Below are 26092 nucleotides of genomic sequence, written 5' to 3'. Positions count from 1 at the left end.
AAAAGGATCCTTATTGCCTAAAAATGACATGACTGGTCATTTAGCCAAGTCTTGTAGAAATGACCTCCCACTTAGGCTAGGCTTTCAGCTCCTTAAAGAGGAGTGGAGCAGTTGCCCCGGTCTGGGTCTGTACTGTTGTTTTGCAGGTCACACCTGTGCTACACATTCACGTTGTTTCGAATATTTCATACAATTTCACACAGTTGTCATAGCCCCTGATGTTTCCGTCCAAATCCCTTCCAGGTCAGAACACCTGGCCATCAGAAGCGTATGGGGTCATGGGTCCTGCCTGCTGCTTTATTTTAAGACCCAGTGTTGCCCACGGGCTCTCCAGTGAGTGTCAGAGTAAAGCAGCAGTGTACCATATTGATTAGTCTTTCAAACTTTTCCGCCAGGATGACAGTCCACGTCCCTATTAATAATGCTTATCCAAGTCTCCCTGACCTTCGGAATGACAGCTTCCTGGCTTTGGGGAGGACTCTAGCTGTCTGGTGACATCATCCTCCCCTGGTGAGCAGGCGCTACCCTCCCCTGGAGGAAGGACTGGCACAAATGACTTGAGGCTGTTATTGCAGGATCAATGACCTGAGCATAGGGGTAAATTCCCCTAGAGAATTGGATTCAAGAGACTTGAAGCTTCCCAGGAATCTGAAAGAAGTGGCATTTAGGTTTTCATGGCCCACTAGAGCCGGTTAAAAGGTCAGAAATAAAAGGTTATTGACCTGGGAGATTTTCTTGAGAGAAGGAGGGCAGCGTGACTGCAGCCCCTGGGTCCTTCCAACTCAGGGATCATAAAGGCGTTTGTAGGTTGCTGACTCCAGAGAAAATTAAAGTAGGGAAATGATGGGAAAATGGACTCTACATTTTATTTGATTTTTACCGAAGTTAGTAGGTGATGCTCTGCTTCCAGAAAGAATAGGAATATTCTTTGTTCGTGTTGGTTTGTCTTGGGTTTTATATTCAAGTCCGCATTGGGACTTGCTGAGATCCACAGAGTTCGGTTCCTGGCCTCCAAGTAAGGAAAGAAGTGTATATCTCACCGGTTCTCTATTATCTCCTAAAAATTACCCCATTGACTTGCAACCAGAAAACAGCAAACATAAAACTCTCTTTCGCTTTGATCAAGACAACATGCCAGTCATCTGAGACTGCATTTGACGGTGTAGATGTACAAGAGGAAGTGAACTCGTAAACTGGGGCATGGAATTGGAGAAGAGGAAACAGAAGAAGTTCACTGATCAAAAAGCCATCGCAGCAACTAAGATTAAACGTCTCCAGACATGACACTGGACACCTTTGGGAAAGGTTAGCCTTGCGGAAAGTGCAGCTGTATATTTCCTTAGCATGTTTGAAAAGTTCTCCAGGTCAGAATAATCAGGAGCCTGTGAAAATGCCACTTTCCCTCAGAATCAACAGCAACCTGGAAAAGCCCCAGTCTCGCAATTTATTACACTCAGCCGGAGCCATTAACATGCAGCTTCGCACACTTCTTGGATTTTGACACTGGTTGAACTTGTTTTTCTGGTCCCCTGGGGCAAAAAAAACAAGCAATAGCCAACAGTTATTTCACCTTTCCGAATGTCCTTGCCTCTCCCAAACTATTCCCCCAGCAGCATGCAATACCTGAGCTCATATTCAGAAGAGGGAGACAAAAGGCGGTCTGACCCAGCTCAGCAGACAATGGGGCCGTTGGTCACGGACAGCTGGCTACCAGTGACCGGACCGAGAGCAACAAACCCACTCGCACAGGTCTCTGAGCGATCACTCAGGGGTCTGACTTCAGGCCGAGTTAGGCTTGAATCAAGTGACTTGTTAGGGCCTCTCGGTCTGCCCTCAGTCTGCAACCTTAAAGTTTCCCTGTGCCTTTTGATGGTTTCTGAATTGTGCACGATGTCCAAATGCAAGCTTTTCCCTTGGGTACATTAGCAGTGCCAAGGGGCAAAAAGTAAATCTCTTGTTTGCATAGCACTCTATCAAGTATATTAGTCGCGTAGATGTCATTCCCATAGCAGCACATCTAGGAAGCTTTACGAGACACAGCCATTCGTGTGTACGTTCACTGCATTCCCTTCTTTCCTCCAGGCATAAAAAGAGAGGCGGTCTTTTCTCATCCAGCTCAGTGCATCTGTGGTGTGGAATGAGGGAAATGCGTAGAGAGCTGGAGAAAAGCAGTGGATGAGCCAGGAAACCAAGGGAGAAGGGAAGGGCTGGCCCAGCTGGGTGGGGGAGAGCTGTTGCTTGTTGGTTGATTGGGGTTATTTTTTCTGGTCAGGAGTTCTGAGTGAGAAGAGAAGGGGGGGTGTGAAGGAACGGCCCCTTTCTGCCAAGCACCCAGGAGTGGCTGAAATAAGAAGACAAGACTTTGAAGATAATCCGGCATACCTTAAGTGTGTCTTTTCTTCTGTCCTTTTGTAGTTTCTCCAGGCATAAGTTAAACATGAACTTAGTTTTATCTTTCTGTTAAGCAACTCTTTCTTTAAACCACCCCAAGAGTGAGCCACATGGGGCCCCAGTTATAATCAAGTTATCCTGGGAACCAGTAGTAGAAAACAAAGTCCAAATAGGAGGCTGTGGTCATAGCCGATGAGAGGCCCATTCAGGACAGGGACGCATTTTTGCCGACATTGCCCATTCTTAACCACTGATAAGAGTAACACCTACATGACTGCTACCCCTTGATGTATTTGAAAGATAAAAGTGTGCCATACCGACAGTGCGCATATCATTACACTGATAAAAGTGTTCAGTCAACCAGATGTCTGCCTTCGAGTAAACAGAAGATCTAGATGATTAACTGGAATTTTCTTTTCATCTGGAGGTTTGCTGCGAGGGAGAGGTGCTCACTGACATTTCGAGTGTGAAAACCCCGGTAGGTCCGGTGCAAGGCATGCTGGTATCTCAGCAGAGAAATCCACTGAGAATAAAAAGACCAAGTAAGATAGACGACAGGATGGGTCCCCTGGAAGAAAGGAGCGCCCACAATCCAAGTCATAAGGTTCAAGAAGCACAGTGAACTCAGACTCAGTGCTGTAGCTGAAGTATTTGACATAGTGACCAGGTCATGTTTTAACATCCTCACTCTCCTCAATACCAAAAAATTATTTTTAGTAGTAACCATGAAATAACAGATGGCAAAATAACGATGGCCAGAAAGGAAGCAAAGACAGTAAAACTGTTCTGTTATTAAACTACCTGTGTATAATTGTGCCTCCAAAAATCATCATGATAAAAATACATAGAAGTATATAAAAGCAAAAATGAATGTAATAATACTTCCTATTTTACATTAGCAAATTTTTGGAAAAAGAAACTTGTAAGTACACACGGGCCTATTACAGTCTATTACAGTAGTGAATCTCACATTCACACTGCATCCCTGTTTAAAATTTTAAACACAAATAAAACTCCAACTGATCTTGTTTCTTCCTGTTTGCAATCCTGATACCATCACTGTTTATTTTGAAGCTACTGTTTAAATGCAGCAATATCTGGTATCACAGAGGTTGGCGACTTGAACTCGTGACCTAAGCCCAGCGCAAATGGTTTTGAATTGCTATGAATGTAGGAAACAAACATCAGTTTCCACCTGCATTGAGGTCCAGCTGGATAGCTAGGAGTCCTCAGAATCAAATCCCATGTTTTCATGGGATATGTATTAAAAGATCATAATATTAAAATGTGTATTACACTACTGTATTAAACTATAATGTGTATTAAACATATGCTCATTTGACACAAATTATTGATTTTTTAATAATTTTATACTAATATTGTTTAGAACTTGGAAAATGTACCACCTTATTTTTTGCACCCTTGGGGAATTGATTCCACCGCCCTGCCCTGGAAATGCAACTGTGCAGGCTCCGGCTGGGCTCATACTGGCTCTTCTGACGAAAGAAGCCTCGCCTCAGGAATCTCTTGGTAATGCCAAGATGGAGGAAATGGAGTCCAACTCAAAAACTGGACACACACAATGGAAGTTGTGAAGTTACAGCTTATTAGGCACTCAAGAATGACTCCACTCCTTACCTACTCATCGGAATGAGATGTTTAATTTTCTGCCATGTTTGGTCCAGATGGCTCAGGCCCAAGGGGGCGGGGCAGGCCCCTGGGGAAAGTTCTTTGAGCCGAAGTCGAGGCAGGCTAACTCGGGCAGAGCCAGCTTGGAATGGTCCTTCGGGAAGTGTTTTATCAATATCAGATGATGAGTCAAATACTGCCAAAGCTTCCGCAGTCAAGCAAGTATGTTCACGTTATTATTCCCAAGTGTGTTATTTCTAAAGTCGATGTTAATTTTGGGAAGCCCTCATCTGTCTCTTGCACCAAAGAATTGAAGAAATGAAAGGCACAAACAGAAAGATGGGATGGCACACCATTTCTTCGGCTGCTGTTCCTTGGATTTCTCATGTGGCTACTTTCGAAAAGCTTGAGAGCTTTCCCAAGCTGTTGTGGGACAGCTGGGCTTCTGGAATCACCCACGCAGCAGGTTCCTGAGCGTACCTTGACTTGTAAGGATTGGAACCACCGTTTACTGGGCACTAGTTCCAGGTACTGTGCTAAGCTACATCTACAAAAGTAATAATAATTGGTCTTTTTGGTACAGATCTACAAAGAGATAGTTCGCCATCACAAATAAGGGCAAGCAGACAGAAAAGAGCTCAAGGGAATTAGTCATCATCCCAGCTGATAGATATAATCACACCAAAGTATGTCAGAGTCAGGAAATACCAAAAGGTTAAGAAGATTACAAAGGGCAAAGATGACTATCATTACTTACGTTTAACTGAATAGTATAATTGAATCACATAATTCATTTCCATTATTTAAATTCCTGGCTTAAGAGTGGGATGTTACTATGAATGGGGAATGACCTGTACTCCAGTCTTTGCCAGACAAAGATTACTGGGGAGCAGCGGGGTGGTATTCAATGTGGCAAATAAGGCTCTCCTGCTCATCCACCGCCCCCTGAAAATTCTGTGACAAAAGGCGGTGCTGACATTGTAAACTACAATAGGACCAGCCTTTGACTTCTCTAGGGTGTAAAGGATTCTAGGAAGCAACCAGCAAAGCAACCATTTGTATGACAATGCACCTCATCAGGGCTGTGTGTTAGGAAGAGCAGGCTACAGCCACCGATGGGAATTGGAGTCTCCATTCACAGGTTTTGGACCCCAGCAAGGTCTCTGCCTCTGAGATCCTGTCTGTAGAATAGTGATGAGTCCTACTCAGCGCGCAGGTCACTGGCGAGGATTACATGCGATGACGCGTGTGAATGCACTTGTGGTGGGGCGTGGAGCCTACAAAAGGAAGAGATCAGCAGCCGTAAATGTATTTCACCTTCCATCCCAAGTGCATGCCAATAACCACAGTTTTTCTGAGCAATCGACAATATTAAATTCAAAATACACCTTAATAGGACAACTATTTTAGGCAATGCAGTCTTCCTCCTGGTTTTTTTGAAATTATCTTTTATGAGAAAGGGTTAGTCATTTTGCCGACATGCAATCTGCTTTTAATCTTGCTATGATATTCTGTGGGGCCAAACGCAGAAACAAGAACCTAGCCAAGCAGTGGGAGGCTTCACCAGACTCTTGCATTGTTTCAGTCCCACGGAGACCTCTGTGAGAATGCCACAGGTTTCGGGGAGTAGAAGTGAAGGAAATCGAGGAAAAACGGGGGTGGGGGAGGGAGTGAGGGAGGGGTTGTTTTCCAGCTCTGTGGAAATACCCCCAGCCAGGATAAAAAGTCTCAGAACCTTCTTCAGAGTCCAGAAAAGCAACAGATCAGTGTCCGCCTGAGCCCACCACCCATTCAGTCCTCAGTTCTACTGTTCTTTGACCAGAGCCCAGTTGGAAAGCCCACCCACTGGGCCGTAGGACTTGGTGCATTCTGCTGCAGCCCATGGCCTGGAGAGTATTATCAGCATCAGAAGAGCATGCTTAGTTAGGTCACGGGAGGGCTGGCTTCCCCGAAGAGTAGACATTTGCTTAAGCCTCAAAGCTCGTTGGGTAGATTAGTGGGCAGTTTGCTTACCTTGTCAACCACTGGGCTAGCTCCTTGTTTTGGTATCTGTGTGCCTTGGTGTTTCGTGCTCATTTGTTTGTGTAGCAGGAGAATTGGGGGGGGGGGGTTGTAAGCATGGGTGTGTGCGGGGAGGGGGGTCTCTCGATAAATTATTTCAAATAATGGTTCATTTCAAATAATTTATTTTTAATATAAAATAGCACTTTCATTTAGAGGCAATAGGCCACTAACTACATCATATTTCCAGTTCTCCCAAATTCTGCGTGTAAGACTTTTGACCACAGTCACATTTTCTGACCTCCATTTTGCCTTCATACCATAAACATCATCTTGCCTGGGAATATATATTATAGGACAAAGGAAAATAAGTCAGATACTGGACCCTGATTCTCTGTTGTTACTCACCCAACATGATGTGCCCAACACAGATGCCCTAGGATTTAAACAGAGGCATTCACATGTTGGGAAGGAGACCCTGGTTTCTCTTCAACCCCCTCACTTACTCAGCAGGCGGCAAAGGTAGCCCACTCACCTAGCAGTGACAGAGCTAAGCCCAAAGTTATCATTACAACCATCTTGAGAGTCCTAGAGAAAGGCTCAGTACTTGGAAGAGAAACATAGCATCAGGAGGGCAACTGATTGCCTGTGTTTGAATCCTACTTTTGTTCCTTATTAGCTATTACCCTCAGGCAAGTGTTTAATCTCTCCGCACCTCAGTTTCTCCATCAGTAAATTGGGAACAATCACGGGTTTGTTTGTTTTTTTAATGTGGTTGTGAGGAGTCACTGATTTAATACTTGTAAAGCAATTAAAACAGTACCTGGGGCGTCTGGGTGGCTCAGCAATTAAGCGTCAGACTCTTAATTTTGGCTCAGGTCATGATCTCAGGGTCATAAGATGGAGCCCCATATTGGGCTGGGCATGGGGCCTGCTTAAGATTGTCTCTCTCCCTCTCCCTCTGCCCCACCCCTCCCCCCACCCCCACCTAGCTCACACTTTCTCTAAAAAAAATAAAAATTAAAAAAATTAAAACAGTACCTAAGTTATAGTAAATGCTCAGTAACCATTACTTACTCTTATTCTTGTTATAATTAGAAAAATATACTATTCAATAATTATACCCCCAAAAAAAAATCCCCCTCCTATCTCTCTAACCAAAGGGACTAAAACTCAAAAAGGTAGTAATAGGGAAAAATAAGATTTCTGAGCTTATGGAAATATTCAACATGGTAGCCATGATCATAAAACTCTGTGTAACAGAAGTAAACCCAGACAGAAATCAGCCTTGTTAAAGCAGAGTTCTGAAAAGGGGATACCCATCCCTGCATTTGCCCACTCTGAATTCTGTTGTTGGCTTTCATCCTCCTGGAGGATCTACCAAATCAGACACCCCAATGTAATATTACCTAAGAGTTCTTTAACTCATGATTTTATGAGGACAAGAAAATATTTTGTTGGGAACAAAAGAACCCACTCTCTGTGAGAATTATGTACAGTTTGGGTATTAGACATTTGTGTGTATTTAATATAAACATAAATGGTATGCAACTGTTCAGTTTTAATATTTCGGTTTTCATTTCTCTTTAGTGCAAAACCAGTAGCAAACCTTTCCTGGCGGGAACCAGGGTGGTTTCCCTAGTGGGAACCAGTGTTAAACAGCACTGGTCCCACCTGGAGCCTCTTCTGTGTTGTCCAAGTTGACTGACAGCGCTGCCCGGTGCACCCCACCTGCTTAGGGGCTCTAGTTTCCAACAACATGGAGATCTTAGTTTTCATTTCTTGTTAACCCCAGGAATGGCTGGAAAATGTTAGAGGTGCTGCTCCCCGATTAAGTACTCTCTATCTGTCCTATTGTGTTATTCAGCACAGGGAAGGGGTGGCAGTTCAATACCTCTTTAGTAAGAAAGAATTTCTGTTTTAAGGTGGAAGCTAAGAGCAGATCTCTCGTTGTGCAAAGATAGGCTGCCATGACCTCTAGAGCTCTGTTGAAGATCTTTCTGGTCACAATATTGGGATGTTACAATTTTATTTTTCTGGGCCTAATATTGTATGAGTTGCTTGCCTTTCAGGCAAGGTCTCTCCCAGCTTTTTCCTTTCCAGGCTTACATCAAGGAGAAAAGCTTTCCTAGGTCTTTGTTCCAAATTCACCACTGGAACCAGACAGTTCCCAAGTTCTCCAAAGAGGCCCTATAAATCTCAGGGTTTCCAATTTGGAGGACCCTTGAACTTAAGTCAGTGTTCCCACCCTCAGATTTAGCTAAGATGGGGGTGGGAGGCAGGTAGCTGAATTTGATTTAGAAGCGATATGAGCATGGGGCTCAGTCGGTGATGCGGCTGCCTTTGCTCAGGTCATGATCTCAGGGTCCTGGGATGGAGCCCCACACTGGGCTCCCCACTCAGTGGCCCCATGCTTCTCCCTCTCTGTCTGCAACCCCCCCCCCCTCTGGCTCATGCTCTCTCTTTCAAATAAATAAATAAAATCTTAGGAAGAGAAAAAAAAAAAAAGAAGCAGTATGAGCAAGACCTCAACTCCATGCTTGAACAAGTTTGTCACTGAAAAGATCAAAAATAAAGACAATAAAATGGAGAAAAAATAGTCTTTCCAACACATGAAAAAACAACTAGACATCCACATGTAAAAATATGAATCAGATATAGACCTTACACCCTTCACAAAATCAATTCAAAATGGATAATAGACATAGATGTAAAATAAAATGCAAAACTATAAAACTCCTAGAAGATATCATAGGAGAAAATCTAGACAACCTTGAGTTTGGTGATGACTTTTTAGATATGTCACCAAAAGCATGATCTATGACAGAGCTAAGCTGAACTTCATTAAAATTAAAAACTTGTAATCTGAGAAAAACACTATCAAGAGAATGAAAAGATAAGCCACAGACTGGGGAGAAAATATTTCCAAAAGATATATTGGATAAAGAACTGTTATGCAAAATACACAAAGAACTCTTATAATTCAACAATAAGAAAACAAACAACCTGATTAAAAAATGGGCCAAAGACCTTAACAGACACCTCACCAAAGAACATATATAGATGGCAAGTAAGCACACAAAAAGATGGTCTACATCGTATGTTACCAGAGAAATGTAAATTAAAATCCCAGTGAACTACTTCTACACATGTATTAGCATGACCAAAATGCAGAACACTGACATCACCAAATGCCAGTGAGGACGTGGAGCCTCAGGAACTCTCATTCATTGCTGGTGGGAATGCTAATTGGTACAGCCACTTTGGAAAACAACCTGGCAATTTCTTACAAAACTAAACATTCTTTTACCCTACGATGCAGCAATCATGATCCTTGGTTTTTATATAAACGTAATGAAAATGTATGACCATACAGAAACCTGACATAGGTATTTGCAGCAGCTTTGTTCATGATTGTCAAAACTTGGAAGCAACTGGGTGCCTGAGTGGCTCAGTCAGTTGGGTATCTGCCCTCGGCTCAGGTTGTAATCTCAGGATCTTGTGATCAAGTCCTGCATTGGGCTCCCTGCTCAGCGGGAAGTCTGCTTCTCTCTCCCTCTGCCCCTCCCCCCTGCTTGTGCTCTCATGCTCTCTCTCTCTCTCAAATAAACAAATAAAATCTTAAAAAAAACAAAAACAAAAACCTCAGAAGCAGCTAAAACGTCCTTCAGTTGGTGAATAGATAAACTGAGGTATAAACAGAAAATGAACTATTACTCAGTGCTGAAAAGAAATTAGCTCTCAGGGCGCAAAAAAATATATATAAAGGAAACTTAAATGCATATTACCAAGTGAAAGAAACAATCTAAAAAGTCTGCATACTATATGATTCCAAGCATATGTCATTCTGGAAAAGGCAAAAAAAAACAACTATGGAGACAGTAAAAGGATCAGTGGTTGCCAGGAGTTAATGAAAAGGTGGGGGTTAGGGTAATGAACAGGCAGAGCACAAAGGACTTTTAAGGCAGTAGTGAAAATACTCTGTATGATAGTGTAATGGGGTCACATACACATTTGTCCAAACCCATAGAATGCACAACTCTAAGGACGAACCCTAGCGTAAGCTACAAGCTTTGGGTGATAATGATGTGTCACTGCAGGTTCATCATCTGTAACAAATGTTACCTCTCTGGTGGGGGATTTGATATGGGAGAGGCTATGCCTGTGTGAGGAAACAGGAGAATCTCTGCATCTTCCTCTTAATTTTGCTGTGAACCTAAAACTTCTCTAAAAAAAATTAAGTCTTTTTTTAAAAAATCAAAATTTGACCTCACTCTTGAGCTTGAGGCCCTAAGCCAAATGGTTCGTCCCTCTCCTCTCTTGTAAGATCGGTGCATGTTCCCGTACAAATCATCCCCAAGAAAGCCTGTGTAGCAGAAATGGGGATAAAGTAGTGTTTCTTAGCATTTTGAAGAACATAAAACAATAGACTCATTCTCCAGGAAAACTGTACATCACCAATTTGCATGAAATTTTGGGAAGCTATGCTTCCATTACTCCTGTGGCCATCTTGGGCCCCAGAGGTCTGCAGGACCCAAACAAGAGGCGGGAAATCAGTGTTGGGGACATAAAGTATTTGCTACCCTGGGACAAATGGGAAGCTAGCCCCCACCAGTAATCCAAAGAAAGTCTGCCATCCTCTTCTGTACTTGGTTGATTCTTCCTGGAACCCAGCCATGAAAGACCTCCCCTCACAGTAGCAATGGATTTGGTGGCCCACAAGTTTTAGGAAAAGCAACACTGTGATCACCCAACTCTAGAACGAGTCTTCTGTAAGAATCTTCTCAGGGACTTGTGCTGAGGAGAAAGAGACTTTAATATCCCCGGCCGGCCCAGCGCAGAAGGCTTAAGTGACAGTCCTTGGAAACTTTCACTCTCATGCAATCAATCAAGTTCTTATGAAACACATACTCTGTCTCCAGCACACCCTGGGTACTATGAGAAATGGGGCATTTCCCAAAAATGCGTAAGGCACAGTCCCTAACCGCAAACACATTAAAATCTCTTAGGGGACTACAAAACAAATACATATCATTTTCTGAGAGAGAGAGAGGGAGAGGGAGAAAGTATTGGAGAGGGAATGGGGGTGGGGCAGGGAGAGAGAGAAACCAGGTGGTCAAAGGTTCGTCAGAGCCTGAGTGCAGAATATTTTACAAAGGCCAGTGTGCTACCAGAGCTAAAGGCTCATAGAGCATAAAAACTCTTCCAGGAAAAAGTGAGGCTTAAACCAGATTTATTTTATGTGTCCCTGTAACTACTGTTCTCCTCAAAATAGACTTTCTTCCACCCACCTCCACCTTAATCCACTAGAATCCACCTCTCAAATATTGTCTTAGCAACCCGCTTACTGATTAACACTAATAAGCCCAATAGGCCAGCACGAACACCGACGCTGAAACTCAGACCTCTGGCTCTGAGCTGTTTTTATACCATCACAGAATTTCAAGGAAAAAGGGAACTGTAGAGGCCACCTAGTCCAAACTCTCTTCTGTTGCTTAGGAATGAGACGTCTGGAGACACATTCTCCAAACGTCCTAGGAGAGTAAACCTCGTAGCTGTGGAAGTCTGGCCAACAAAGTCAGCCTTGTGCCCATGAAGAAGCAGGAGATGTTAGCACACGAAGCACACCAGAACAACCTCGCCGGAGTGAGCAGAATGCAATCACCTCAAAGATTCAGGCCGCCATAGTTCTTTTTTTTTTTTTTTAAAGATTTTATTTATTTATTCGACAGAGATAGAGACAGCCAGCGAGAGAGGGAACGCAAGCAGGGGGAGTGGGAGAGGAAGAAGCAGGCTCATAGCAGAGGAGCCTGATGTGGGGCTCGATCCCACAACGCCTGGATCACGCCCTGAGCTGAAGGCAGACGCTCAACCGCTGTGCCACCCAGGCGCCCCAGGCCGCCATAGTTCTAAATGGTGTAACTATGGCCACACATTGAATTATCCCTTCAACCAAGCAAAGGTCACCAGACCAGCCATATGTAGTCATTAGGCCTAAATTTCAAAGTCAGTATGGAGTTTTGGTAGTTCGTACCCATGCAAGTTCTAGCCCAATTAAGAACTCCTTGAGGGTGAGGATGGAGTCTCATGTATTTGGGCATCTCCAGGCCCGGTACAATGCCTCACACTCAGTGGACAGCTCAGCATGGTTTTGGTGAACTGAACTGAAATGCACAAACTAAATTGTACTGAATAATACAGAATGCAACATCATGAGTGAGAGCAGTATCATGTACAGAAAATGTGACCATGGGACACCTGGCTGGCTCGGTTGGTGGAGCATGCAACTTTTGATTTCAAGGTTGTAAGTTCGAGCCCCACATTGGATGTAGAGATTACTGAAAAAATAAAAAACACATATTTTCAAAATAAATAAATAAGAAGAAAACATGACTGCTTTGGAAAGAAATGTTGAGTAAATCACCTGCCCTCCTCAACTCCCGAACCACTTTGGGATCTCTCAATCCAGAGAGAAATATCCATTTCAAATTTGATGAGCTAAAGATACTAATTCCTTCTGGAAATAACATTAGAATAATAATATCAATATAGAATAATAATAGAATTGGGACACCTGGGTGGCTCAGTCAGTCATTAAGCATCTGCTTTCAGCTTGGGTCATGATCCCAGGGTCCTGGGATCCAGCCTCTCATTGGGCTCCCTGCTCAGCTGGGAGCCTGCTTCTCCCTCTGCCTGCCCCTCCCATTGCTTATGCTCTCTCTCTCTGTCTCTCTCTGATAAATAAATAAAATCTTAATTATTCTATTCTTTTTTTAAAGTTATGATCAATAAGTATAGAAATGGGATTGGATCTTCTTGGAAGAAGTAGAAATTGAGCTGGGTTTCAAAGGATAGGTAAGATTTTATATCACTATTTGGGTAGAAAAAAGGGAAGAAATGTGGGAAGATACTATCCAAAGTGTAGGAAGAAAACAAGGACAGAGTGATGTCACAGCAGTGAGGAGGAGGTAGGGCCTCAGGGAGGGAATTGGAAGAGTTTTGATGGCAACAGATGCAGGAAATTAGACAAGGACTGAACTTACCATCGAATGTACAAATTAGGAGGCCAGAATTGACTTTAGCAGGGGCAATAAGATCAGCTTGGATGGAAGCCAGATTGCAGTGACCAGGATAGGAATAGCAGCCAGAGGCCCCGAGGGGAGACCTGCTTGTAGGTCAGTTGGTGAAAGTTGCCTGAGTAGGCACAGAGCAGAATGAAGGAGGGTTCTATACAATACGAGAAACTTGAGCTTCTTCACGGGTGAAGTGGCAGGAGCCCATGAAGTGGAAGAGGTTGGGAATGCAAGAGAAAGAGGAACAGTGTGGATGGAGGGGGATTTGCCTTGGAAAGAGGAAAGAACAGAGAGTCTGGGTGCCTCAGTCGGTTGGGCGTCTGCCTTCAGCTTAGGTCGTGATTCCAGGGTCCTGGGATCGAACACCGCAGAGGGCTCCCTGCTCGGTGGGGAGCCTGCTTCTCTCTGTCCCTCTGCCTGCAGCTCCCCCTGCTTGTTCCCTCTCTCTCTCTCTGTGTCAAATAAATAAAATCTTAAAGAAAAAAAAAAAAGGAAAGAACATATACACAAAACATCCTGCATGTTGGCAACTACCCTCTTTCCATAGCCCATGCACAGATTTTCAAGAAAAAATTAGTTTTGTATTTTTGCCTTTTAAAAAATGGCAAGACAACAAAACTCCCAGTGAGTGAGGACATATTCTGTGTCAGGCTTTGCGATGGATAATCTGACGCTCGGTCATTAGAAAAAGTCTCAGACGCTCAGCTGGCTATGGAGGTGAGATGGCAGCCGGGTGACATCTGGTCAGTTCTGTGAGACTGGAGTTCAGGGCATCAAAAATGCTTGTGTGGCAGAGCCCTGGCAGAGCGGCCAGCCCACGCCATCTGCACACCGACCATTCCAGGATGGCGAAGAAGAGAGCGATGAAGTCCCTGGCATTCCCCCAGTGACCTCCTTCTCCATAAGTCAATTTCTAAGTCAGGCAACTCAATCACAAAATATTAGCTTCTTTTCTTTCATCTCCTGGAGGAAAATAAAACAGCCTTAGGTATTCTCGACTGGCTTATTCAGGGAACACTTACAAAGCACCTGCTCTACGTCAGGCCACCTCAGGTTGCTTCTGCTGCGTAACAACCGCCCCCCAAGCAGCAAGCGTGTATTATTTCTCATGACCTGCGTGCCCAGGTAAAAATCAGGGATTCTGATGAAGGGATAGTACTGCTACAAAGGTAAGAGTAGCCATTTCTGCTCAGGGAGTTCAGGGAAAGCTCTGAAAAGAGAAGCACTTGATGGAGGTCTCAGACCTCAGACATGGGGTACAAGTTCATCAGGCAAAGAAGGAAAGGGGTGGCACTTTTGAAGGAACAAAAATAGCATGTAGAGTGTAGAGCAATGGAAACACCAGAGCAAGTTTGGGGAACTGTCCAGAAATGTGTGCGGAGAACGCAGGGTGGTAGATGACACGGGAGAAGTGAGAGCAGTCCCATCTTGAGAGATGGTAAGCAAAGCAAGAGTTTTCTTGCTGAACTAAGGGAAAGATTGTGGAGAGTAGGAGACCTTTTTGAGAACTGTTTTGAAGTAGACATGACAGTTGGATGCAGAAAGTCAGTGGGGGCAGGGTAACGAATCCCAGGTTTTGGTCTGTGTTTGTGGATGGACAGTAGTACTGTTAGCATAGAAATACAGGAAGAGGAGAACAAGACTAACAGTGATGAATCTGTGGTGCCTCTGGGACATCCTGGAATGGCTGTTCAATGGGTGGTTGTGTGCACTGGTTCATAGTTCAAAAAGAAAGTTCTGGGCTGAGAACTTAATTTGCAAGCTGTCAGCATATGTAGTGCTTTAGGGCTATTAGAAAGAATGGAGATCTCAATCATGGATCATCCCAGCTGGCAAAAAAAAAAAAAAAAAGAAGAAGAAGAAGAAGAAGAAGAAGAAGAAGAGGAAAAGGAAAAGAAGAAGAAAGTAATTTCTTTTTTAAAAAATGAACAATCATTTTCGAATTCTTTTCTCTTCCCAACAAAGGACTTAGCCAAGGGTCTGTTTCAAGACCAAACAAAAAGGGGGAAGCGATCATCTTTCTCCTTGAATGCAATGGGTAATTCATGAGGCTCTGAAAAATACAGCTGCAGTTTTGCCAGTAATTTCCTGTGGCTGTGTAAACAGTACCATATTCTCTGAAGCATTTTCCCTCCTTCAAAAAGGTAAGCCCTGCTTTGCCAATGAGGAGAGGCGGAACAATGCACTCGGTCCCCAAATTCTTTTAGAAGAGTCTTCAGGTATTAACTGCTGTCCTACTTCGGTTCCTTCTTCCCTGGAGAACTGGGTTAGGAAGGCGTTCAGCGCAAGCGGCCAGATGCAGTTAGCGGTCATTCCTGGGGAGCTGATAAACAGTGAGAAGGGGGACGATGGTGAATCCTAGCAGCACCGTCCTCCCCCCAACTTCCCGCCCCCCCCCGCAAGCATTTCCCAACCTTGTAGTAACTGTTCGCTACTGTTTGAGGAATTATCTGCACCAAAAAGAAAAACAGCCATCAAGTACGTTTGGGGAATACCAGACACTAAACCCTCTCTTAGAAAATTACAAGAGTGAAGAAACTTGTTTAGCTTTAAGTCAGTGTTTCCCGACCTTTAGCTGGCCCAGGAAACTTCATTTCGCGGAGCTCTGATTAGGATCTTACGGTCTTCAGAAACACCAGCACACGTTTTGGGAAACACTGTCTCCAGGGCGTTCGGCCACTGGCCCTACAGACACCCTAGCTTCCCTCCTGGCGTCTCTGCCGGGGCTGACTCGGGTCTGTAAAAGGAGGCGCACGTGTCCCCATCTGCACAGACCCGGGGACAGGATCTCAGCTCTGGGCGGTCTCTCCCTATTTAAATTCTGAATCCGAGGGGCCAAAGCAGCTGCCTCCCCTCCCCCAAACCTGCCCTGCTCTGGAGGGATTCCTATTGAAGAGGAAATCCACCATTTCCTGCCCTAGCAGCGCCTTTGCTCAAGTGGGCCTTTGACCTGCTGAATTGGGGGTCTGTCTCTGGGATTTTTCCAGGACAGAGGAAAAAAACTCCTCTTAGAAAAGATTCTTTGTCCTTGAGTAGCGCACCTCTAGGGAAAAAGGAAAAACGAACACAGTCAGATTTTTGTAGCCTTATTTTCTGTTTTATTCCATATATTAAGTCCATGAGAAGTACTCTTTAAAAAAAAAAAAAAAAAAGCCAAAGCAAAATCCAGTTCAGGAAAAGTAAAAATGTTTATGACAGATTTTTTTTTCTTTTAGCTATTCTATTCTATTTTACATCCGGAAACACACCATCTGCATCTGTTCTTAAGGATTCTCTTTTTCTTTTCCCATCACCGTAGATTTTCTCTTTTGGCTAAAATGTCAGACTCTATAAACTCACATGTACCTCTGAACTAACTCTGTGCAAGATGAGACCCAGTGGAACTGAGGAAAAGTGCTTTTAGAAAATGGGAAGGTGGAAGGAATTGAGAAGGGGGTGCAAACTGGTATCGAAGTTCAGCCACGACAAATAAACATAAATAAATAAGCAAAGCAACCACTGCTCCGGCTTCATTAGGACGTTCCAGGGGCTGGATAAGTAGGAAGAGAAAAATGGAGTGAATCAGAAAATGGGCCTGCGAAGGGGGGTGGAGGTGGGGGCAGGGGGCACCTGCAAACACTGTATGAAGTTCTGGCTTTTCACTCTCACTTACCTCGTGCAAAATCACTAGATGGCAACCTTCTTTGTGCATCACTTCCTCATGTGTGTAGTGGAGGCTGGGAATTAATCTTTCTTCTTGGGTCTTTGACTTGTTCCTTCAACCCACACTCTATCATCCACTCTGTGCTCAGGCCCAAATGTGACCATCCAGGCTCACACAGATGTTCCAACCCATAGGAGACCCCCGGTGCCACAGTGGAAAAGGGAAGGTTGACTGAGCCACTCAACTCAGGAAGACCTTTCTCAAGGCACCTATGAGTGTATGGGATTTATATGGGTTGATCAGGATTGCACTCAGTTTCAAGTAAGCAATTAAGTGGATTAAATACAAAGAAATCTAGAGAGAGGCCGCTCTTGGTTTTGGTCCTGTATCTCAACAAAATCAGTCTGATGTCTGCAATTTTTATAGACTTTCTTTTATGGTCATAAAATGATTGCCTCCATTGTAGACATCACATCTGCATTCAGTCTTTCTTTTTGGGTCTGAGAAAGAAAAGGAAGTAGGTCTAATGATTTCTTTCCCTTTTATCAGGAAAGAAAGATTTCCCAACCAGTTTTGACTTAGAGTTCATTGGCCAAAACCATGCGACATAGACATGCCTAGCTTCAAGAGGGCTGGAAAAGAGGTATTGAGTTTTCCCAGCCTCCAAAATGGAGGCAACAAGAAGCTTGAGTAGGTCTGTTGGCTTAGACAACTGTCCATTAATTTTATTACTGCTGGACGCTCATTCCTAAAATCAGATCAAGGGGCCCAGCCTGCAGCCAGTAAGGCCATATTCGGCACATCACTTCACTTGATCACTCATAGTGGAGCTATATGGTGTGAGTGAGCTAATAACTTTGTTCCCATTTAAAATAAGAGCTTTTAAAGTGGTTTAATTTTTTTCAGGACCACTCATGTCTTCCCAAAAGCCTCAAGTGTCTTTGGTTTACATCAAAGTCCTATCTAATTTTCTCCCAAGAGGAAACCTACCACAATAGTAAAGTTGTATATTTCCACAGGGATTTTCCCTAAACTGTTAATGAGTTGTGACGTCCTTATATGTACATGCAGACGAGACTGGTGCACTCTTAAGCAGGTAGACAGAATTCGAACCAGATGGTTCAAGGAAAGGAAACTGGATTAGCAGATCATTTCAAACACCTCCATGTGTTGACTGAAATCCATAAGGGGAATGACAAAACATGTACCTTGTTTTCTCAACAAACTGTGCACCATATTGAATGTTAAACATTATATTGAGGGAGATGTGGAGCAAGCTCTGGTTTTTCTTTCCTTGTCACTAGAACCATAAGCCTAGTTTTGCCTAATTAATGTATATAGAGGGGGGAAAAAAGAAAGAAAGAAACGCATGGCTGCTTCATAAACTCATACCACTGAGGGACCCTCTGGTAATCCCACAGCAATGGCATTTGAATAAATTGGAGGTGGCAAGGGTGTGTCTAATTTCCATGAGTTCCTGTATGGAAAGCAAATCCCATTTTGCTTGATTTTCCAGTTTAAACAATAAACCATCAGAGTCTCTCATCCCTACCCTTAAACCAACCTCATTGAAACTGGGGCTGATGCAAATTAAGGCACTTCCCAGTGTTCAGACCTCCAATCCCCTACCCCCAGTTTAATTAAAGCCCAATTTGGTTGAGGAGTAAACTGGTATTTACAAATCAGGAGGAAATCTGGTTCCAGTAATTAAAGGGATTTTCTAAATCTAGTCCTCCGTGTTAGAACACCCGTTTTAATAGTTAATTAAAGACTCCTTAACCATCCTTTGAAGGAAATTTGAAAAAGAAAGATTAGGGACCTGCCACAAAGACATTACTGACAATGGGGACTGAAATTCTTTGTTAGGCCCTTTAGGGAAAACTAAGGTCTTCATTTACCTAAAACACTTTGGGTATGCAAACTTTTTTTTTCTTTTAACAAAAGGAGATACTTATTTGCCTTTGTAAATAAATATAATTTGGGAGTAGCCCTGCACATTTTACAGCTGTTCTGCAAATATAAACCCACTTGCCATCACCACATCCTCCACCATTACAGTTAGGGCAGGGCGAGAGCCCAGGTGTCCTGTTCCCTTGCTTGCTTTCCCAAGCTACAGCTGTTGTGTCAAAATGTCAGGTTCCTTAGGTCAGGGGGCTCTCCAGGTGCAGGGAAGAGAGCAACATTCCTTCCCAAAGGTTCTGTGTGCTTCTCGTATTCGAAATGGATTTAAACTATTTAGACTGATCATTTGCCCAATGTTTAACCAGCCTTGTGCTAGGTGCTGGGAGGAATACAGTTGAATACAGTCTAGTCCTGGCTGCTCAGGGACTTGACCCTACTTAAGGAGACAAACGCTTGTCCATGTAATGCTAATGCAAGACATACAGACACAGAAGATATGCCAGAGATAGAAACAAAGGACAACGTGAGAATAGGGGAAGGGAGAGAGACTGAATGAGTAGCCCTCCTGAAGGCATGAATCAAGCTCTTTCTTAATAGGTGGGGAGAAACAGTTATCTGGAGAATAACACTCCCTGACAAAGAGAACAAGGACACAGAGGCAGGAAAGGGCAATGCACATTCCGGAAAGAGCCTGGAGGTCCCTGAGTGGGAGCTTGGGATTCTTGGGGCCTGGGGCTGGGAGGAGGGAAAGAAAGCATGAGGTCAGCACAGACCACATTGTGGAGGGTTTCCCACCTGGTCAAGAAGTTTTTCATTCTATGGGGAAAAAAAAAAGTCTTTGGGGGATGGAAGTATCTGGGTAGGGGGGCATAAAGAGACAGGTAAGAGACCAGTTCAGGGGTTCCTGCTCAACACTGGGGCAGCAGCACCCAAAAGTGCGCTCTAAGGCAAGAGGTCTTCAAATAATACTCGTCCCCTTGGGGATCCACAGACTTTCCAGGGGGTACGGATGCTAAATAAAACATTTGAAGGGAATCAATTTCTAGATCCTCAACTTCTATATGTCCTATATGCTGTCTATGTCCTTTTCTGAAACTGCCTGATAACCCAAATCACACTTGAAAAAGAAAGACCTGCCCCTCTCCTAAGCCCAATCTTTCTGCGGTGGACCAATCATTCATCAAAACTTAGGGCCTTTCTGTCTTATCCTGTCATCTCAGTTTCCTCTGTTAAGAATGAAATTTGACCTTTGAGGGAGGTTCAGAATTCAGAATGATCAGTACAGTATAGATTAGTGACACTGATCATTCAAATGTTCTTGGAATCTTTCCTAGAATTATCAGCTTTTTAGAGATAAAACCCACAAGTAAAGATTCTATTCAGATTCTTTCTGATTCAGACAGCATTTCAGGAAGTTACCTAAAATCTATTTTATCAAATCTGTCATAAAATATTTCTTTTTATTTCAAATTATAACATGTTTAATGTTTTCTACCTCCTATTTACAGTGTACTTCTTTAAATACAGGATGATAAATTTCACATGTTAACTTACCAGGGAGTATGTAGGATTTTTTTTTTCTTTTTCTTTCTCTTTTTTGTTTTAAGTAGGCGCCACCCCAGCATGACCCCAACGCAGGACTCGAATTCATGACCGTAAGCTTGAGACCTGAGCCGAGATCAAGAGTCAGACGTTTAACCAACCGAGTCACCCAGGCACCCCAAGAGTCCAGTAGTTTTTGAAAAAACTTCTGGGAGTGCCCAAGCAAATGCGTTTTTAAAAGCCAGTTTTTGAGATGTCATTATGAGCTGGGAAGGCAAACAAAGTAGGGGGAGGTTGGTTTCTGTGGTGAGTGAAGCTTGAGAAATGCTGACTGGAGGTGGAGCCGGCCTCAGATCCTTCTAATACGCTAATGGGGTTAAGGTTCTCTGAGAGCTACACTCTTCAGTTTCTCCCAAGTCTGGACCAGAGGAGAGAGGCAGCCCCAGGGGATAACTTGAGAGCACTTTAACCCTTCCCCTCAGGAATCTCAGTCTCTGTAACCCCCCAGCCTCCGCACCCGGAACATACACTGAGTACACACAGTCTGAGCGCTATGACCCGGAGCTAGAACCCTGTACAAACGGGCCCCCACCAGCCACTGAGGCACAACCAGCAAACACAATGTCCTCTGAGAAAAAGGTTCTGGAGCAGTAGTTCACATCAATCCTGATCATACTAATGTCATGCAGGAGAAGCGGGCAATTGAAACAAATGTGAGGAAAATGCCAGACTCCCAAAATACCTATGTATTTCCTTTATAATATCCAGATGTGCAAACCGGATATTTTTCCTATTGAATTATCTGGAAATTTACTTCAGTTCTTAACACCATTTTGTATGGATTCGTGCAACTTCTGTTCATAGGACACTTAGACCGTTCCTGATTTGGGCCTTATTCGTGATATAGTCTTCACACCACAAACTGTATAGAAAGAAGCAAGTTAGCTAGAGGCATGGATGAGAAGTAGAGACAAACCCCATGACAAAGAATGGCTTCATGTCTCATCACTTAATACTGCAGATCAGATCCTATGTCCTATGTCTGTTTCACACGGTATGGATTTCCAACACAACCCAGAACGCTTAAAAGCATTGTCTTAGCCCCTCTTGAACGAGATCCTAAAAGTTCACTTGGTTGTCCATAGAACGCTCCTAAACACCTCCAATTTAGTTAATTCTCTGAATAAGAAGACGTCTTTTCAATTCCAAAGCTAATGGAATTTCTTGTTTGATATCATTTAATAAAATAAACTATGGATTGACGGAATCTTTGACTTCTCAACAGAATATTTTGCATCCGACAATGACATACCTCACTGTGTGAAAATGGAAAGCCCATGTGGCAAGAGCTGCTCTGCTGGAAAAGGAAGAAAGCCAGTATTCTTACAGCACTCTTGCTCCATACTGAGCTATGTTGAACGCTGTAAAAATAAGTTTCCCCAACGAGAAGTGTCCTTCAGATGCCAGCTTTGTATCTCCCTTTCTCACCTGCGGTGTCTCTGCTCGATGACGTGTGATTCTGACCTAGCCTTCCCCTGCCTCAGAGTCCCAGAGAGTAGTGTGAAGGATTTGGGTAATTCTCTAATGCAGGGTAAGCAACATATAATTTCAGAAATGAAATGGAAGCCCCTTTTCAAAAGACAGTGTGATCATCTATGAACTTTCTTCCATTATAACACATCATAACATTATTATGTAAATAACGTGTTTTCCGAACCATCTGTTTCAACTGCCTATCCAAGAGCTCCTCAAGGACATGGGTAGCATGGGCCTTATTTATCTTTAAATCCTGACCAGCCTGCCCAGAGACTGACCCAAAGTGGATGCTCGATAAATATTAGTTAAATGAATTAGGGGGAAATGGAATGGACAAATAATGAAGGAAGGAAGGAATTCAAGACTTGAGTCTCCTTCTTCTTCTGGATGAAGCCGTCTGATAATTCCGAGAACCATGTATTGTCATGAGCTTGTCTGCACCACAGTGTGACAGGCAACAACCAACATTTCTAGGTCTTAGAAATGTGCTGTGCCCTATATTCTCTGAACAGTGGGACTAACATTTGTAGCCCCTTCGATACTGAGCTATCCTAGGCTTAGTTGCACTTTTTGTACTTTGATATTTAACCTCCCCTTTTTTCCAGATACTATTTTATTTCCGATGATGAGGATCTTGCTTAAACGTGCATTTCTTCCCAACTTATCTTCTCTGTCACTTTTAAGACATGCCAACATTTTCTGTCTTTACTGCCTATGTGTTCTGTACGTAGAAAAAATATGTATATCCTTTTTGTTTCCTTTGTTTCTTTTCTGTAAAGTCCTCGGGTCTAAAAGCTGAGCCCTGAACTTGCCCTGAGTTCCCACGCCACTTCCTCAGCCGGTCTGCCTGGCGCTATCTCTAAAACATTCCTAGAATTGCTCCTTGCTGAGATCGAAGCTCATGTGCACACCTTAATCTCCATTTCTCTTGATGGTTCCAATTCTTCCATATATGGCCCACATACCTCCCTATTGTCTAAAGGTCTGCAGAGGAAAATCCTGTGTCTGTTCTACATCCAAGAAATGCCTATATCACTTCGTGGTTGTCCTCCTCTTCTCTGACATTTGGGGCCTTTGCTCGGCTAGCTTCCATCTTCAGACCTGATGCCCCTCTTCAAGTTATTTCATGACAACCAAGGATCACATGTGGAGACTTGGGGTTTGTTTTTCCCTGGTTCTGCTACTGACATGATAAAAAGCTGGAGACAGGGTATTGAACCTGACTCTCCCAGTGAGTATAAAGCAGGGATTTAAAAATATTTGGCAACTGTCCTACTTTGGAGTGTAGCTCTAAGGCTGAACGAGTCTATAACCATAGTAAAGAATTTATTATTATGGATCTCTTTTAGCAGGACTATAATTTTACTGGTGAATGTAATGGAGCTCATAATAATATAAAGAAATAAATTAGCAGGCATGGAAGCTTAGAAAAGCTCTGTTGTCATTGTCTTGAAGAATTTTCTACCCACTGTGCTCCCTTCCTTATCTAAACCCTACTGGATTTTTTTTAGCAAGCATAAAACTGCCCAGCAATTCCTTTTTACCTTACCATATTCTGTGGATTATCTCTGTGGAAGAGCCCATAAAACCTTTGGAAATAAGGCTTATGCTTGATCCTTGTCCCGAACTTCTGCAGTACCAGCTCCAGGACAGGTCATGTAAGTTCTCACTAACTTTTTTTTTTAAGTTTTATTTATTTATTTGGGAAAGAGAGAGAGAGAGAGAGAGCGCGCAAGCCGGGGAAGGGGAAGGGGCAGAGGGAGAGGGAGAAACTCTCAAGCAGACTCCCTGCTCAGTGCGGAGCCCCAACACAGGGCAGGGCTTGATCCCACGACCCTGAGATCGTGACCTGAGCTGAAATCAAGAGTCAGAGGCTTAACCGACTGAACCACGCAGGTGTCCCTCATTAATACTTTTTGATTAGCAATATAATCTTACCCTAATGATTCCCTTTATCATAGTGAATAAAGGATGGCTTATGACTTCTAATGAGATTGAAAAGTTGAAAAATTGCTAAGTTCAATACTTTTTTTTTTCTTCTATTTCTGGAAAAGAAATTGCTCCAAACTGAAGGCAGTCCCAACAATCCCTGGGTATGTAACAAATTTGCCGAGAGATCTCCCTGCTCCCCCAGCCCCCTGTCCTCAGGGGCTGAGGCTGAGCAGGAACTGTCTTTTGTCAACTCAGCCACATTTTCCTGGCCACATTCCTCCCCAGCCTGCTCCCTTTCATAGGCCAACCCCTGAAAATGCCACGTTTCCCAGAGACAAGAGACCCAGTTGGCATAATGACCTCCGCACACACATCTCCACATACAGCTGCGCTGGCCTTGTGGTCTTACCACTCGTGTCTGCCACTAAAGGGAGGGAGGGGGGCATTCGACTTGCCTGAGCACCTGCTCTGGGTAAGGGACTCCTCTCCTGGTTGCCTTACAACGTGTGTGTGTGTGTGTGTGCGCGCATATCTCTTCCCAAATCTCTCACCCTCCCTCTCTTCCTCATCCCTCCCTCCTTCTCTGTCCCAGAGGTAGGTTTGGGAAAGGGATAGGCCGGTTAATGTGTACCAACCAGTGGTGGAGGGAGCCCTGGCCTGTAGCATTGGCAATTGTCATGGTGTAATGAGTCCCCCCACCCCCTGGCTGATTTCAAGTCATGCATGTGACATCACTGAATGTGGAGGTGAAAAGAGCATACACTGTCAGCTCCAGAGAGCAGGATGGAGCAGGCCCTGGTTTGGGGTAAGAATAGATGGCTCTGCAACTCAAAACTCTCTTTCCCCAGGTTTCTGTGAAACCAGCTCAAAGATTGAGCAAAAATTTGGCTTTTTTTTTTCTTTTTTAGCATCTCATTTTTAAAATTTGACTCAGTTCCCTTGTTAAACATGAAGGTCCAGCTATTTACCCCGAAGGGCTGCAGAAAGACTACACTACTATAAAATCTGCCAGCCTCTGCTTGAGTTCCCTTATGGAAAAAGGGCTGCCTTCACTTGCAAAAAGCATTTTTCTCTAGTTTCTTCAATACAAAGCATGCAGGGCAGATTTAATGAAAGGCACTTAATAAAAAATAAATACTACGTTAAGACCACTCATGCATATGACTTCCTGACGTTGCTAGAAGTGCCAACTAGCCCATGAGCTAATTATCCTGTAAATTTCCTTTTCTTTCCCAGTGTGGAGGTGAGATCTAATTTGAAAGATTAAAATCTTTGCATGATTACAGTATATGGTAATTGTTAAGCTCTGTAGTTACATGCTCAATAGCTACTAAGTGCAAAGAATTACAGGTGATTTGTGCTTGTAAGGTAAATTCCAAGAATTTACCTTTTACAAAAGTCAAGGAAGTGGAGATGGCAAATAACAGATGTGTTAAGTGGAGCAAATCCTTGTGAACTTCAGGAAAGAGGGGCTGAGGGGTCTCTGGATTCACAACACGCCTTCTCATGCATTTCTTAGGTTGTGCTAAGCTTGATTTACATCAAAGCACTGCCCCAGTGGGTCAAGTTATCTAAGGAGTATATAGCCCAAATTTTGGAGGATTGCCAAATGTCTGCTCTTCTCACAGTAGAGGAACCAAGCAAACTGTGTCCATCACTTTCAAAGACAAAAAGCCAAGTCCGATCTTCTTGAATTCAATATTAGAGCAATGATATGGTATTATTTATATATACGTGTATGTTTGTTTAAGAAAAAATAAGAAGGCTTTTAGTATTTATGCTTCCAACTCCACCACTCTTTGGTTTTGTGCCAACCATTCTTTCCTTACCTTCGTAGACCACACCGGAAAAGGCATTCGTTAAACTAATATTTACGCAGCACCCAGTGCATACCAGGCTCCTGTTCTTGGCACTGGGGACATGATGATAAATAAAAGAGATAAGGTTTCTGCTCTCATGGACTCAGAGTCCAGCAGGAAAGAAAGATTACTAAGGCTCATAAGGACTACTTCTGAGTCCTAGGAAAGAGAAAGGCAATGTGCCAGGGACAGTCCGGTGTCTATCCCAGTTTAGGCACCAAGGAAAGCATCTGTGAAGAAGTGATGCTTAATTTGAGACCTTAAGGATGAGGAGGTATGATTAGCTCAGAAGAGGAGGAAAGAGCAAAGCCAGGCTTTTCTCCAGGCAAGCAATGCAAAAGGAGTTTACACAGCTCTGAATGCCTTTCTTTTACTGCTTCTCTCCCTCCAAACCACGAAGATCAGTGCACTTTGCTTGTTGTAGCTAAGATATCTTTTATTTTTCTAGTTCTAGTTCCGGACGTTCCTGGTAGCTGCAGGCATAATTCTAAGAGAACGAGTAATATCAGACCTGATGAAACTGGGCCTTTATGTGGACAGGCAATAGTGAGTCACTCGAAATTAGAACTCAGAATGGCCTGGGA

This window comes from Ursus americanus, chromosome 5 (genome assembly GCF_024610735.1).
Source record: "Ursus americanus isolate L20-20 chromosome 5, mUrsAme1.1.p, whole genome shotgun sequence".
In the NCBI taxonomy this organism is placed as follows: Eukaryota; Metazoa; Chordata; class Mammalia; order Carnivora; family Ursidae; genus Ursus; species Ursus americanus.
Note: the sequence above shows the minus strand (reverse complement) of the source record.